General features: G+C 48.1%; 1 non-coding gene across 1 annotated transcript; it reads right to left on the reverse strand.

The window, feature by feature from the left end:
- Positions 1-10,369: 10,369 nt before the first annotated feature.
- On the reverse strand, positions 10,370-10,536 carry LOC134951668 (U1 spliceosomal RNA). The gene has a single exon (XR_010184366.1). It is a non-coding gene; the product is annotated as a U1 spliceosomal RNA (small nuclear RNA).
- Positions 10,537-13,469: the final 2,933 nt, after the last annotated feature.

Raw genomic sequence — 13,469 nt, forward strand, 5'->3', positions numbered from 1 at the left:
CTGGGAGATAGTGGGTGACTGAAGCATGTATGAGTGGGATATAGTGGGTGACTGAAGCCGGGGTGACTGGGAGATAGTGGGTGACTGATGCAGGGGTGACAGTGATAGTGGGTGACTTAGGCAGGGGTGACAGGGAGATAGTGGGTTACTGAGGGAGGGGTGATAGGAAGGGGTTGGGTAAGTATGGGAAGAAAGTGGGTGACAGGGATAATAAATGAATAAGGCAGGGATGATAGGGAGATAGTGGATGACTGTGGCAGGGGTGACAGGGACAGTAAGAGACTGAGGCAGGGGTCGCAGGTATAGTGGTTGACTGAGGCAGCGGTGACTGGGAGATAGTGGGTAACTGAGGCAGGGGTGACAGGGAAAGTGTGCGACTCAGGCAGGGGTGATAGGGAGATAGTGGGCAGCATATCTCTGCCTCACTGCAGCAGCACATTCCTGCTTCACTGACAGCAGCACATCCCTGCAACATTGACAGCAACACATCCCTGCAACATTGACGGCAGCACATCCCTGCCTCATTGACGGCAGCACATCCCTGCCTCACTTATAGCAGCACAACCCTGCCTCGCTGACAGCAGCACATCACTGCCTCGCTGACAGCAGCACATCACTGCTTCACTGACAGCAGCACATCACTGCTTCACTGACAGCAGAACATCCCTGCCTCACTGGCAGCAGCACATCCCTGCTTTACTGACAGCTGTATATAGGGCCTAATTAAGACCTGATCCCTGCTGTGCATATTCACACAACAGGAGATCAGGTCTGAAGTGCGTGTGTGCTGGTGCCACAGTGCACCGGCACATGCCAGAGATGCGATCAGCATCTCTGCCCAGTGAGCGCCTCTGCCTGATTGACAGTGAGAGGCGGTCACTGGGCAGGAGGAGTCGGGCCAGCGGCGTTGTGCCGCCATTTTGGGGGCACAGTCAGGACAACGCAGACATGACCGGACCGTATGGGGGCGGGGCCGTGACGGCTGTGTGACCCGGACAGCAACAGGCCTTATTTACTAAAATCTCAGATAAATTTTATGGCATTTATGTGCAGTCTAGTTTGCACAGTTGATAGAGTGTTGATCTTGCACTATCAATGTAAGCCTCACATAGGTTTGATACACATGTAAGTTTGTTTTTATTTTACTACATTGTGGTTTGTGGCTCTATACCATGTAATGCATGTCTTTTAACAGTAGTCAAGTCTTCCAATGTGCTTGTTAGTGAAACCCAATACATAGCTTTATTTTATTTTGTTTCTTCAAATATTACATAGTAACATAGTAACATAGTATCTGAGGTTGAAAAAAGACAATTGTCCATCGAGTTCAACCTATTTGTGGTGTCCTATGCATGATGATTTTACTAAAATGTCTGACTGATGCTGCTGTCAGCCATTGCATTTTATCCCTATTTACAGTAATTATAATGCATGACTATGCACCATACCCCTGGATATCCTTATCCAATAGGAATTTATCTAACCCATTCTTAAAGGTGTTGACAGATTCCGCCATTACAACTCCCTCGGGCAGGGAATTCCAAACACGTATTGTCCTTACCGTGAAAAAGCCTTTACGCTGTATTGTGCGGAATCTCCTCTCCTCTAACCTGAGCGAGTGTCCACGAGTCCTCTGTGTTGATCTAACCAGAAACAGGTCCCGCGCAAGCTCTGTGTATTGTCCCCTTATATATTTGTAGATGTTGATCATATCCCCTCTTAGTCTCCGCTTTTCCAATGTAAACATGCCTAGTCTTTCAAGCCTTTCCTTGTATTCCATCATCTCCATGCCCTTAATTAGTTTGGTCGCCCTCCTCTGTACCTTTTCAAGCTCCAGGATATCCTTTTTGTAGTACGGTGCCCAGAACTGTACACAGTATTCAAGGTGTGGCCTCACTAGTGATTTATATAACGGGAGTATAATACTCTCGTCCCTAGCATCAATACCCCGTTTTATGCATGCTAATATCTTATTAGCCTTCTTTGCTGCAGTCCTACTTTGGGTACTACTGCTTAGCTTGCTATCTATGAGGACACCTAAGTCCTTTTCCAGTACAGAATCCCCTAATTTTACCCCATTTAGTAGGTAGGCATATGTCTTATAACTTTTTTTTTCAATATATAAACATTTTTATTATAAGATTTTCAATGACACAAGTACATCCAAGTTGCAGATTATGGATTGTGAAGGACAAATCAACCATATAAACAATTTAAGCAATTTAAATTGCATGCAGGTAGTAGAATATCAAACTCCTTGGATGAAAGTTGGTCGTAATAAACTAGGATAGAAAAGAATAAAGTAGAAAATAAGATTTTAAACCTACCGGTAAATCTTTTTCTCGTAGTCCGTAGAGGATGCTGGGGACTCCGTAAGGACCATGGGGATAGACGGGCTCCGCAGGAGACATGGGCACTTTAAGAAAGACTTTAGTTCTGGGTGTGCACTGGCTCCTCCCTCTATGCCCCTCTATGCCACAGTTAGAGAAACTGTGCCCAGAGGAGACTGACAGTATGAGGAAAGGATTTTGTTAATCCAGGGCAAGATTCATACCAGCCACACCAATCACACCGTATAACTTGTGATAAACTACCCAGTTATGAGTACGAAAAAACAACATACTGTAGCATCAGTGCAGGATTGATGCAACTCTAACATAACCCTTATTGAAGCAATAACTATATACAAGTATTGCAGAAGTAGTCCGCACTTGGGACGGTCACCCAGCATCCTCTACGGACTACGAGAAAAAGATTTACCGGTAGGTTTAAAATCTTATTTTCTCTAACATCCTAGAGGATGCTGGGGACTCCGTAAGGACCATGGGGATTATACCAAAGCTCCAAAACGGGCGGGAGAGTGCGGATGACTCTGCAGCACCGATTGAGCAAACATGAGTTCCTCCTCAGCCAGGGTATCAAACTTATAGTATTTTGAAAAGGTGTTTGAACCTGACCAAGTAGCAGCTCGACACAGCTGTAGTGCCGAGACCCCTCGGGCAGCCGCCCAAGAAGAGCCCACTTTCCTCGTGGAATGAGCCTAGACCGATTTCGGTAACTGCAATCCAGCCATAGAATGCGCTTGCTGAATCGTGTTACAAATCCAGCGAGCAATAGCCTGCTTTGAAGCAGGGGCACCAATCTTGTTGGTTGCATACAGGACAAACAGCGCTTCAGTTTTCCTGACTCTAGCCGTCCTGGCCACGTAAATCTTCAAAGCCCTGACCACATCAAGTAACTCGGAATCCTCCAAGTCACGCGTAGCCAAAGGCACCACAATAGGTTGGTTCATGTGAAAAGATGAGACCACTTTTGGTAGGAATTGAGGACGGGTCCGCAATTCCGCTCTATCCACATGGTACACCAAATATGGGCTTTTATGTGACAAAGCCGCTAATTCCGACACTCGCCTAGCCGAAGCCAAGGCTAATAACATGACCACCTTCCATGTGAGATATTTTAACTCCACCGTTTTAAGTGGTTCAAACCAGTGTGATTTTAGAAAACTTAACACCACGTTAAGGTCCCAAGGTGCCACCGGAGGCACAAAAGGAGGCTGAATATGCAGCACTCCTTTTACAAAAGTCTGAACTTCTGGAAGAGAAACCAATTCTTTTTGAAAGAAAATGGATAAGGCCGAAATCTGGACCTTAATAGAGCCTAATTTTAGGCCCAAATTCACTCCAGTTTGTAGGAAGTGAAGGAAACGGCCCAGATGGAATTCTTCCGTAGGAGCATTCCTGGCCTCACACCAAGAAACATAATTTCACCATATACGGTGTAATGTTTTGACGTTACATCCTTCCTAGCCTTTATCAGCGTAGGGATGACCTCAACCGGAATGCCTTTCACTGCTAGGATCCGGCATTCAACCGCCATGCCGTCAAACGCAGCCGCGGTAAGTCTTGGAACAGACAGGGCCCCTGATGCAACAGGTCCTGTCTTAGAGGAAGAGGCCACGGATCTTCTGTGAGCATTTCCTGCAGATCCGGATACCAGGTCCTCCGTGGCCAATCTGGAACAATGAGGATTGTTCTCACTCCTCTTTGTCTTATTATCCTTAACACCTTGGGTATGAGAGGAAGAGGAGGAAATACATAGACCAGCCGGAACACCCACGGTGTCACTAGGGTGTCTACAGCTACTGCCTGAGGGTCTCTTGACCTTGCGCAATACCTCTGTAGCTTTTTGTTGAGCCGGGACGCCATCATGTCTATCTGTGGCAGTTCCCACCGACTTGTAATCTGTGCAAAGACTTCCTGATGAAGTCCCCACTCTCCCGGATGTAGGTCGTGTCTGCTGAGGAAGTCTGCTTCCCAGTTGTCCACTCCCAGAATGAACACTGCTGACAGTGCGCTTGCGTGATTCTCCACCCAGCGAAGAATTCTGGTGGCTTGTGCCATCGCCACTCTGCTCCTTGTGCCGCCTTGGCGGTTTACATGAGCCACTGCGGTGACGTTGTCTGACTGGATCAGAACCGGTTGGTCGCGAAGTAAGGTCTCCGCTTGACGTAGGGCATTGTATATGGCCCCTAGTTTCAGGATGTTGATGTGAAGACAAGTCTCTTGACTTGACCAAAGACCTTGGATATTTCTTCCCTGTGTGACTGCTCCCCAACCTTGGAGGCTTGCCTCTGTGGTCACCAGGATCCAGTCCTGAATGCCGAATCTGCGTCACTCGAGAAGGTGAGCACTCTGCAGCCACCACAGGAGTGATACCCTGACCCTGGGGGACAGGGTGATCAACCAATGCATCTGCAAATGTGACCCAGACCACTTGTCCAGTAGGTCCCATTGGAAAGTCCTCGCATGGAACCTGCCGAATGGAATGGCTTCGTATGATGCCACCATCTTTCCCAGGACTCGAGTGCAGTGATGCACTGACACAAGTTTTGGTTTCAATAGGTTCCTGACAAGAGTCATGAGTTCCTGGGCCTTTCCTATCGGGAGATAAACTCTCTTCTGGTCTGTGTCCAGAATCATGCCCAAGAAAGACAGACGAGTCGTAGAAACCAACTGCGACTTTGGGATATTGAAAATCCCGCCGTGTTGCTGTAACACTTTCAGTGAAAGTGATACGCTGTTCAGCAACTGCTCTCTTGATCTCGCTTTTATGAGATCGCTCAAGTACGGGATAATTGTGACACCTTGCTTACGCAGGAGAACCATCATTTCCGCCATTACCTTGGTGAAAATTCTCTGGGCCGTGGAGAGACCAAACAGCAACGTCTGAAATTGGCAATGACAGTCCTGTACCGCAAATCTGAGGTACGCCTGATGAGATGGATAAATGGGGACATGAAGGTATGCATCCTGTACACAAATGCGGACAACAGGTGTCAAGCCGTGTGTTGCCTTTGTCAAGCTGTAATAAGTAGGGGTAAGGACGTTAACCACCTCAGAACATCCTCCCTTATACGTCACCTGCAGCGCATTAATCATAAGTCAGTGACAAGTTCAAAAACTTTGGATGACAGCGGAAGCAGTCCACTGACCACTAAATCCCTTCCTCTTGTAACCAAGCTCCTGCAAACAACACCACCAACTCCCTCAGTGTCAATTTCCTCCTTAGACAGGAAAGCCAATAGTCCTGTAGGCCATGTCACTGGCAAGTCTGACGAGTCCTCTCCTGCCTGGGATTCCTCCGATGCATCCTTGAGTGTAACGCCTACTGCTGCTGGCGCTGCTGTTGTTGCTGCTGGGAGTCGATCGTCATCCCAGAGGGGAAGTCGGAAGACCACTTGTACTACTTCCAGTAGGCAATTGACTGTCCAACAGTCCTTTGCGAGGAAGATGAAATATCACAGCAGTCATCCTGCTGCAAAGCGGATAACTCAGGTCTTGTCAGCCTGGGTGGTGAGAAACGTGGTTCCGGTATCCATCGTTAATTCAGAGGCAACTAGAGACTTGATTGAGGTACTGTGTCCCCGGTACCAAATGCCATCTAGGTTCCATTTCTCTAGGCAGGCGATACCGAAAATGTACACAGACCTCAGAAAAAGAGTCACCAGTGTCCTAAAAAATGCAGTTGTACCCAAGGTCCACTAGTCCACATGTCCGTGGTTAAGTGGAGCAGGGCAGACTCAGGACTATATGACTGTGACAGCCCACTGGGTAGATGTATTGCCTCCCGCAGCAAGAACAGCAGCGGCGGCACCAGTAGCAGCATCTCGCAAATGCCAACTCGTTCCTAGGCAGACTACGCTTTGTATCACCGCTTTCCATAAGAGGCACACAGCTGACAACCTCTTACGGAAACTGAGGAACATCATCGCAGAATGGCTTACCCCAATTGGACTCTCCTGGGGATTTGTGACATCGGACAATGCCACCAATATTGTGCGTGCATTACATCTGGGCAAATTCCAGCACGTCCCATGTTTTGCATATACATTGAATTTGGTGGTGCAGAATTATTTTAAAAAACGACAGGGGCGTGCAAGAGATGCTGTCGGTGGCCCGAAGAATTGCGGGCCACTTTCTGCATTCAGCCACCGCGTGCCGAAGACTGGAGCACCACCAAACATTCCTGCACCTGCCCTGCCATCCTCTGAAGCAAGAGGTGGTAACGAGGTGGAATTCAACCCTCTATATGCTTCAGAGGATGGAGGAGCAGCAAAAGGCCATTCAAGCCTATACATCTACCCACGATATAGACAAAGGAGGGGGAATGCACCTGACTCAAGCGCAGTGGAGAATGATTTCAACGTTGTGTAAGGTTCTGCAACCCTTTGAACTTGCCACACGTGAAGTCAGTTCAGACACTGCCAGGCTTTTGCAGAAGAAGCTGGAGACATTGAAGGAGGAGCTAAAACAGAGCGATTCCGCTAGGCATGTGGGACTTGTGGATGGAGCCCTTAATTCGCTTAACCAGGATTCAATCTGTTGAAATCAGAGCAATACATTTTGGCCACCGTGCTCGATCCTAGATTTAAAACCTACATTGTATCTCTCTTTCCGGCAGACACAAGTCTGCAGAGGTTCAAAGACCTGCTGGTGAGAAAATTGTCAAGTCAAGCGGAACGTGACCCGTCAACAGCTCCTCCTTCACATTCTCCCGCAACTGGGGGTGCAAGGAAAAGGCTAAGAATTCCGAGCCCATCCGCAGGCGGTGATGCAGGGCAGTTTGGAGTGAGTGCTGACATCTGGTCCGGACTGAAGGACCTGGCAACGATTACTGACATGTCGTCTACTGTCACTACATATGATTCTGTCACCTTTGAAAGAATGGTGGAGGATTATATGAGTGACCGCATCCAGGTAGGCACGTCAGACAGTCCGTATGTATACTGGCAGGAAAAAGAGGCAATTTGGAGGCCCTTGCACAAACTGGCTTTATTCTACCTAAGTTGCCCTCCCTCCAGTGTGTACTCCAAAAGAGTGTTTAGTGCAGCCGCTCACCTTGTCAGCAATCGGCGTACGAGGTTACTTCCAGAAAATGTGGAGAAGATGATGATCATCAAAATGAATTAGAATCAATTCCTCCGTGGAGACATTTACCAGCAATTGCCTCCAGAAAGTACACAGGGATCTGAGATGGTGGATTCCAGTGGGGACGAATTAATAATATGTGAGGGGGGCGATGTACACAGTGAAAGGGGTGAGGAATCGGAGGATGATGAGGTGGACATCTTGCCTCTGTAGAGCCAGTTTGTGCAAGGAGAGATTGATTGCTTCTTTTTTGGTGGGGACCCAAACCATCCAGTCATTTCAGTCAGCCGTGTGGCAGACCCTGTTGCTGAAATGATGGGTTCGTCAATGTTTTTCTTTTCAATCTAAGCCCCTGCAGTTTTCTGTAAGAATCTGCTTCGCTATGATGATCAACAAGTCACAAGGGCAAACACTCAGGGCTGGAGGTGTAGATCTTAGGACCAGCTGCTACAAGCATGGCAAAGGTGTCACTATCATTGGTGACACCCAGAGAGGCAGCGAGGGAGATTGTAATGCAGTGCGCGCAGATAAGCAGCGCAATGGTAAAAAGGAGGCATGGTCTCATAGGTAGGGGTGTGGCCTGTTTTCCTGAATCTCCATTTTGTTGCTCCGGGTATCCCGGGGGTTGAGTGCTGCACCCGGGGACTAGTGTGTGAGTGGTGCTGGCTCCTGCACAGTGACAGAAACTGGGTGTTGCACGTAATGTTACAGTGAAACACCCATATTCTGTCACTGAAGAGGAGCCGGCACTTTGGTGTCACCCCCCTTGGCGGGTGACACTCGGGTGTTGGCCGCAACCCCGTTGTGATGCCACTGACCCATGGGAAGCTTTACGTGGCTTACCCATGTGTTAGTAGCCCCAAGCATCTTTTGTGTTAGTCCCTGAAGAAAAACTTCAAATATTTACAAATACATTTTGTAATCAATGGGCCTAATTCAGTAAGGATTGCAAATTCTGCTAAGTAACAGAATTTGCAATCCTTTGGTTCGCATGCTGGGGCCACCCAGCATGCCGCCTCCCTTCTTGACCACGCTGAAATTGCAGTCTCAGTGCAGTTCAGCGTGATCATAAAAAATGGGTTAGCCTCCTGTTGGTGCAGACTGTATGTGTGCGCAGGAAGCCGCCACCATTTTTGTGATCGCAGCTGCTGCATGTGATGTCATGCAGCAGCTCTGACCACGCCTCCTGTTTCTCCGTTGCCGACCCCATTTTGTAGCCCTGCCCATGCACCGCTCCATCTCCGACTTGGAAATGGATTGTTGCTGCCCCCCCCCCCCAGCACCGATTGACAGTCAGAAGCGATCGCATTATCTGCGGGGTGCCGCAGAAAATGCAGGCGCATGCGTATGCTCTTAGCAATTTTTGCAGTTGGATTGCTTATTGCGATTGCAATCCAACCTGAATCAGGCTCTATTACCTATCACAATGCACTGCGGGTAGTACAAAATGGGGTTAATATAAGAGAAAACCCCCCCAGAGCTGTGCTCCTTAACTGTCCCTGGTGGCTAGTGGAGCGGCTGCCCAGTAATCAGTGTCCACGCCAGTGCGCACATGGCCCACCCCCTACAGCCACGCTGGATCACGGTATAGTGTGGGCACAGAAGTCCCTTACCTCCCTTTCATCAGCGGCCTCGTGATCCCGGAGGGCGGTGTGTGTGTGACTGACCTTAGGAAGAAACCGGAGCCTCCGCTGCAGTGACCCAGCAACCAGGGCACGGGAGTATACTGCGCCGCTGGGAGTGATGGAGCTGTAGTAAAGATGTCTATTAGACCTAACCTGCTGCAGCCCTTGTAGATTCTTATAAAAAAAAGTTCTTCTTTTCTTGTCAAAATTAATAGCTAAGAATAGGCTGCCTGAGGCAGCCCCCTGTTAAGTGGCCTGCTACTGAAGGCACCAACTACAAACTGAGCTCCCTGTTCATGGAAGCGAGGTTATAGAGCAGGGGGCGCTGAGCATCTTGGGAACAGTCAAAAGCTTTGAGCCTGTTGGTGCCTCAGATCAAGATCCTACTCTACACCCCAATGTGAATCCTTGTGGAGTCCAGTGTACCCCACAGAAGAAATGAATGTGTCACACCCATTGGCAGCAACATTAGAATAGCTGCTGATGGGCACAATTGAGAAAGGAAGGGGGGAAAACATTTGAATCCAGCACATATATGTAATTTGAATATGTAATTTGTACCTTCCTACTTTAAAATGTAATGGATGAACCTCACCCTGTGAGAACTATCTTCATGATCAAGAGATCTCATACGCAAGAAAAGCATGTGTTGGGATAGGGCTGTGGAGGGCGGCTGCTCGAGCACACCCCCGTCAAGTTAAGGAGATTCAACTGAGGAAGCACAAGGGAACTCTTGTCTGGGGACAACAACTGCAGGGAGACCACATCTTTTCAGATGAAAATGAGAGGGCGGAAGGCTGCCTAATACTGAAGCACCCTCAAACATCAAACCATATGCAACAACTAGTACAAGCATTCCTGGGGAAAGGTCTGCAGCAGACGGATTTGCATACGGTGATGTCATCCAAGCAGTGGGCCAAAGTTGGCTGGAACCCTCATCTGCATATGAAAAGAGAAAAGGGGCGCTTGGATGACCCCTAGTTCGCATTGAACACCCCCCACCCTCCTTTGGTGTGGGGCTCATGTTGGCCATGCCCCAGCCCCTGAAGCATTCAAGCTGATTTCTTGCAGCAGCTGGGCACTGTAACAGCTCCAGAGCTGCTCTGTAAGGCAAATAAAAGGGTGTGGGCCCTGCAACACCACCTGTAGTTCGCATTGTGCGTTGGAAGGCACAAAGTAAGCAGACGGGAGAAGTCAGGATAGTGCGCAAGGGCATAGAAGGGAGGGGCTCAAGAAAAGAGAAGTGGAAACAGACAGCAAACTAGGCGGGAGAGAGACCTGAGACAATGAGATCTAAATTATACCAGAGCCAACCAGGGGAAAGCACAAATGCAGTCCCCCCCCCCTACCACAAATTATGCAGTCGAGATTCCCACATTTGGGGAAATCACAGAGGTCAGCATACCCAGAATGCAATGAATGAACCTCACCCTGGGAAAACAATCTTCATGACCATGGAATCACCTAAGCAAAATAAGTATGATTTGAGATAGGGCTGGGGAGGGCCGCTGCTCAGGCACACCTCCGTCAAGTAAAGGAGATTCAACTGAGGCAGCACAAGGGAACTCTCATCTGGGGACAACAACTGCAGGGAGAACACATTTTCAGACGAATGTGTGAGGGAAGAAGGCTGCCTAATACTGAAGCACCCCCCAAACAACAAACCAAATGCAACAACTAGTGCAAGCATTCCTGGGGGAAGGCCTGCAGCAGATGGATTCGCATATGGTGATGTCATCCAAGCAATGGGTATAGTTGGCTGCAACCCTCGTCTGCATATGAAAAGAGAAAATGGTCACGCAGGGCATGGCGGCCTTTGTGGGGTTGCGCTTGGATGACCCCTAGATCGCTTTATACACCCCCATCAGTGTGGGGCTCATGTTGGCCATGCCCCAGCCCCTGAAGCATTCAAGCTGATTTCTTGCAGCAGCTGGACCCAGTAACAGCTCCAGAGTTGCTCTACAAGACAAGTAAAAGGGTGTGAGCCATGCAGCACCACCTGTAGTTTGCATACACACATATATAGGACAGCATCTCTTATATGCCCCAGGGGCAATAAAATAGTATCCTTATCTAGAGTATCCGTCCATGCCGCTACAGCACTACACATACACACCCAGGCCGACGCAATTGCCGGTCTGAGTAAGGTACCTGAATGTGTATAAATGGACTTCAGGGTAATCTCCTGTTTGCGGTCAGCAGACTCTTTGAGGGTAGCCGTATCCTGGGACGGGAGGGCTAACTTCTTGGATAAGCGTGTTAATGCTTTGTCCACCCAAGGGGAGGATTCCCATCGTAACCTATCCGTTGATGGGAAAGGATACGCCATAAGAATCCTTTTGGAAATCTGCAGGAGATTCCCAAGCTTTTTCACATAACTCGTTCAGCTCGTGTGAGGGGAAAAGGTTACCTCAGGCTTCTTTCCCTTGTACATATGTACCCTCTTGTCAGGGATAGGGGGCTCCTCTGTGATGTGCAAAACATCTTTTATTGCCATAATCATATATCAAATGTATTTTGCCAATTTTGGCTTTAACTTTGCATCATCGTAATCGACACTGGAGTCAGAATCCGTGTCGGTATCTGTGTCAACAATCTGGATAGTGGGCACTTATGAGACCCTGACAGTCCCTGCGACATAGGATCAGGCATGGGTTGAGACCCTGACTGTCCCAAAGCTTCAGCCTTGTCTAATCTTTTGTGCAATGAGTTTACACTAGCATTTAAAACATTCCACATATCCATCCAATCAGGTGTCGGCGGAGACACCACATTCATTTGCTCCCGCTCCTCTCTAATATAGCCTTCTTCCGCAGACATGTCGACACACGCGTACCGACACACCACACACACAGGGAATGCTTTTACTGAAGACATTTCCCCCACAAGGCCCTTTGCCAAAGCTGGCCCTAACCAATATGATGCCCTAGGCAAGATTTTGCCTGGTGCCCCCTAGCACCACCGCTGGTTCCGCCTCTGACCTTGCACCTCTTTCCCAGCACCATCAACCCTCACCCATAACAGTACTTATTTTGGTGTTTGTACCCCCTATATTTTAAACAGGAACAGTTCGCACATTTGGCGCACAGTCCAAAAAGGGGTGTGTTTTTGCTGGCAATGGGCATGTCCACACAATAGTACCCCCAATTAAAATTCCGCCACACAGTACTGCAATTTTATTCACATTTGATCACGCGATAGTGTCCATAATTCACATTACATCCCACAGTAGTATTACTTTACCTTATAAACGTTACTTCTCACAGTAGTGCTCCGTATTCACATTACATCACACTGAATTGCTCCTTATTTACATTACACCACACCCTATTGCTCTTTATTCACATTAGACGACACAGTAAATGCCCTTTCTATACGCAACGCTACATATTAGAGCACCTTATACACATAATGCCACACATTAGTAATGCATTTATACACATAATTCCACACAGTAATGCCCCTTACACATATGAGACACATCACTAATGTCCTTATAAACATAATGCGTCTTACACATTATGACAACCTTTATTAATGCCCTTTTACACATAATGGCCCTCATTCCGAGTTGTTAGCTCGCAAGCTGCTTTTAGCAGCATTGCACACGTTAAGCCGCCGCCTACTGGGAGTGAATCTTAGCTTATCAAAATTGCGAACGAAAGATTAGCAGAATTGCGAATAGACACTTCTTAGCAGTTTCTGAGTAGCTCCAGACTTACTCGACAACTGTGATCAGTTCAGTCAGTTTCGTTCCTGGTTTGACGTCACAAACACACCCAGCGTTCGCCCAGACACTCCCCCGTTTCTTCAGACACTCCCGCGTTTTACCCAGAAACGGCAGCGTTTTTTCACACACACCCATAAAACGGCCAGTTTCCGCCCAGAAACACCCACTTCCTGTCAATCACACTACGATCAGCAGAACAAAGAAAAAACCTTGTAATGCCGTGAGTAAAATACCTAACTGCATAGCAAATTTACTTTGCGCAGTCGCAGAGCGAACATTGCGCATGCGCAATTAGCGGAAAATCGCTGCGATGCGAAGAAAATTACCGAGCGAACAACTCGGAATGACCACCCTTGCGCATGCGCAATTAGCGGAAAATCGCTGCGATGCGAAGAAAATTACCGAGCGAACAACTCGGAATGACCACCAATGTCCCTTACACATATGCCGCACATTATTAATGCCCTTATACACATAATGACACACATAGTGCCCCTTACACATATGTTGCACATTATTAATGCATTTTTACATGACACACATAATGCTCCTTACTCATATACCGAACACTACTGCACAATCAACCCACTCACATGCACACAGCACTCACACTGCCACTAACACTGTGACCTCTGCCTCTGCTTGGATATTATGTGTCCTCATAAATCTTGCCTCAATGCTAAC

Source organism: Pseudophryne corroboree, chromosome 8 (genome assembly GCF_028390025.1).
Source record: "Pseudophryne corroboree isolate aPseCor3 chromosome 8, aPseCor3.hap2, whole genome shotgun sequence".
Classification (NCBI taxonomy): Eukaryota; Metazoa; Chordata; class Amphibia; order Anura; family Myobatrachidae; genus Pseudophryne; species Pseudophryne corroboree.